General features: G+C 41.9%; 1 pseudogene; it reads left to right on the forward strand.

The window, feature by feature from the left end:
* The first annotated feature begins 962 nt into the window (after nt 1–962).
* Nucleotides 963–3,409, forward strand: LOC119333683 (annotated as a pseudogene).
* Nucleotides 3,410–3,773: the final 364 nt, after the last annotated feature.

Consider the following 3,773-nt stretch of genomic DNA (forward strand, 5'->3'; position numbering starts at 1 on the left):
TTGCAGCTGCTGCTACTTTTATTTCACCATTATATCGTACTATATTTGTTTGTCCCGATGACCGCAAATTTGACCTATACCATACCTCATTGTGCAGTTGCAGATGAATGCCTATGCAACCCTGAAGAAGGTTCAGCAAACAATCGCATGATGTCTGCACAGGAAGAAATTCGATCAGCTGACCGTAAGTAGCACATTCTCTAGCAATACACTGAGAGTGAGGACGTGACATCTGGTTTCGAAACTGATAATTTTGCGCTGCAGATAATTTATCTTAATCCAGTGCCCTTTATAATACAAGTTTACTTATATGCTCCAGCAGCCATTGTTAACACTGATATTTATTTGGTGATCTAAGCTCTAGAGGTAGAGAATTGAGTTGTATATGGGCCGATACGCCACGAAAATAATTGACGCAGGAGCCCCTCTTCAGAGTTTTCTTGCAATAACATAGGCAATACATTCCACACAGAAATTTTTCCTGCTGGTTATGAGATTTCTGGTGTCAATTTGTTCTGGAGCCGTAGCCAACAGAAAAAAAAAATGGAAAGATGGTTTCATATAGCAAACCAAATATGATACGGATCAATTCCCAGATCTGAGTGCCGCGCCTCCCATCTTGTATGCCCATAGAACAAGTGACAGATCGATAACAATGTCTTGCCTATTCCTGCAGAACCGTTAGTGACAGAGTGAGAACAAGTCTTGAGTCTTCAAAGCAGATACATCGATGTCTCCCTTATTGTCCTATCGACAAGTTGAAAAATGAAGTGATGGGTATAGGCAATTGTTTGTATATGAAAGTTGCAAAATATATAAAATTAAGGAAATTATAGAAATATACAATAATAGTGATGTATGGCTGCAAATAAATGAGGGACCACCGGTAGGTACATGTATCAGTCAGTCAGTCAATATACAGCTCATGGATTCCCTGTTCTTATCTCCATTTGCTTCCATCCTCTCTCCAGCAACCACAGAATTCCATAGCAGCCTTGGCGTGTGAAGAGACCTACAGAGGGGTGGCGAAGGAACGAGCAGCAGTACGCTGCTCTTTCAACAATTTGGAGAAGATAAAATTTGGGCATTGTTGAGGTGAATTCTCTGCTCAATCCTTGGCCTTGTTTGTTGTTCTTCGATTGTTCATGTTATGTTTTTATAGCTGTACAGCAGGCCAAAACGCCACTAGATTTTTTATGTATATGTATCAAAAAGTATGTACAAGAGGTATATACAGGAGCTATACAAGCTAAGCTATTAGGGAAAGTAGTGGCTGCACCCACCTTCGGTGCACCCACGCAAGAAAACATAGCAAAACATTTCAAAAAAATCTGAAACTTCGTGAAAATGATCATCAACAAATGTTAGAGAGGCTTGCAAAATTTGGTGGTCAAATAACATTCGAGGAGGTCTATACAAAAAAGACAAATTCATTGAGAATTAGTCAAAATGTAAGTACACTGTTTGACCACATTTTGTAATTTTGTCTTCTTTGTAGAGAGTTTCTCGAATGTTATTTGACCACCAAATTTTGCAAGCCTCTCTAACATTTGTTGATGATCATATCCACAAAGTTTCAGATTTTTTTGAAATGTTTTGATATGTTTTCTTGCGTAGGTGCACCGTGGGTGCACCGAGAGTGGGTATGGAAGAACCACACTCAAGCTATTATGGAACTATAAAATATAAAATAGGAGGATTACAAGGTTGTTCATGTTCTATCAGTGCTTAACCTCTCTTCTTTCTTGCGCTGCAGTTTCTTCTTGCTCCGACCTGCAAGCTCATGGCAGAGTCGCTGCTTCTCCCTCTAGTGCGCAGCATGGCTGGCAAGGCTGCAGATGCACTCATCGAGACGGTGAGTCGTATGTGTGGCCTCGACGATGATCGCCAAACGCTCGAGCGGCATCTACTAGCCGTCGAGTGCAAGCTGGCAAACGCCGAGGAGATGAGCGAGACAAATCGCTATGTCAAGAGCTGGATGAAGGAGCTCAAGTCCATCGCCTACCAGGCTGATGACGTGCTCGACGACTTCCAGTATGAGGCGCTGCGCCGCGAGTCTAAGGTTGGCAAGTCCACTACCCGAAAGGCACTCAGCTACATCACGTGCCACAGCCCGCTGCTCTTCCGCTTTGAAATGAGCAGGAAACTCAAGAACGTCCTCAAGAAGATCAATAAATTTTTTTGAGGAAAAAGAAGATCAATAAGTTGGTTGAGGAGATGAACAAGTTTGGCCTGGAAAATTCTGCCAGTAGGGAGAAGCGGCAACATCCTTGCCAGCAAACACACTCAAAACTGGATGACTGTACCAAAATCTTTGGAAGAGATGATGATAAGATGATGGTGGTGAAGCAACTGCTAGACCAACAAGACCAGCAGAAGGTGCAGGTGCTGTCCATCTTTGGGATGGGTGGTCTTGGCAAGACGACTCTTGCTAAGATGGTGCACAATGAACAAGAGGTCCACGAACATTTCCAGTTGAAGATGTGGCACTGCGTGTCTGAAAATTTTGATGTTATTGCTTTTGTGAAATCCCTAATTGAATTGGCCACAAATGGAAGCTCTCCCATGACTGGCAACATTGAACTATTGCAGAAGTAACTTGATGAAGTCATTGGCCAGAAAAGGTTTTTTTACTTGTTCTCGATGATGTATGGAATGAAGATAAAGAGAATGTGGGAGGATGAACTGAAGCCACTATTGTGTTCTGTTGGTGGACCAGGAAGTGTTATAGTGGTCACATGTCGAAGCAAACAAGTGGCCTCTATAATGTGCACTGTCAAGCCCCACGAGCTAGTATTTCTGAGTGAAGAAGACTCATGGGAATTGTTTTTGAACAAAGCATTTAGCAATGGTGTTGATGACCAACCAGAGTTGGTCGCCATCTTAAGGCGTATTGTCAATAAATGTGAGGGGTTGCCTCTTGCTCTTAAGATGATGGGCGGATTGCTGAGTTCAAAGGAAAAAGTACAGGAATGGAAGGCCATCCAAGAAAGTAACATTAGGGATAATGATGGAGGCAAATATGAGGTAATGCCCATACTGAAGTTAAGCTACAAACACATGTCCTCTGAAATGAAGCAATGTTTTGCATTCTGTGCGGTTTTTCGCAAGGATTATGAGATGGAGAAGGATAGGTTGATGCAACTATGGATGGCAAATGGCTTTATTCAAGAAGAGGGAACAATGGATTTAGTGCATAAAGGAGAATTCATTTTTGATGAGTTGGTTTGGAGGTCCTTCCTCCAAGATAAGAAAGTGGTAGTCAAACCTGCTGTCTATGATGGTGACACACAATATGAGACAATTGTATGTAAAATGCACGACTTAATGCACGATCTAGCAAAAGATGTCACTGATGAATGTGTATGTAAAATGCACGACTTAAAGTATTGTTAAAAGGTGTTCATCACATGCAAATGTCAAAGGCTGAATTGGAAAAAATCAGTGGTTTATGCAAAGGCAGAACATACCTCCGCACGATGTTAGCTCCTTCAGAATCATGGGCGGAGCATAATTATAAATTTTCGAGAAGATCACACAAGGATATTAAGGAGTTGCAACATGTATTGGCATCACTAAGAGCATTGCATTGCTCCCCTGCTCCACTTGTCATTTGCAAGGCCATAAATGCAAAACATTTACGGTATCTTGACCTCTCTGGGTCTGACATCGTTAGGTTGCCAGATCCAATATGTATGTTGTATAACCTGCAAACACTAAGGCTCATATATTGCCAGAAGTTGCAACAGTTACCAGAAGACACGACAAGATTG

Source organism: Triticum dicoccoides, chromosome 7A (genome assembly GCF_002162155.2).
Source record: "Triticum dicoccoides isolate Atlit2015 ecotype Zavitan chromosome 7A, WEW_v2.0, whole genome shotgun sequence".
Classification (NCBI taxonomy): Eukaryota; Viridiplantae; Streptophyta; class Magnoliopsida; order Poales; family Poaceae; genus Triticum; species Triticum dicoccoides.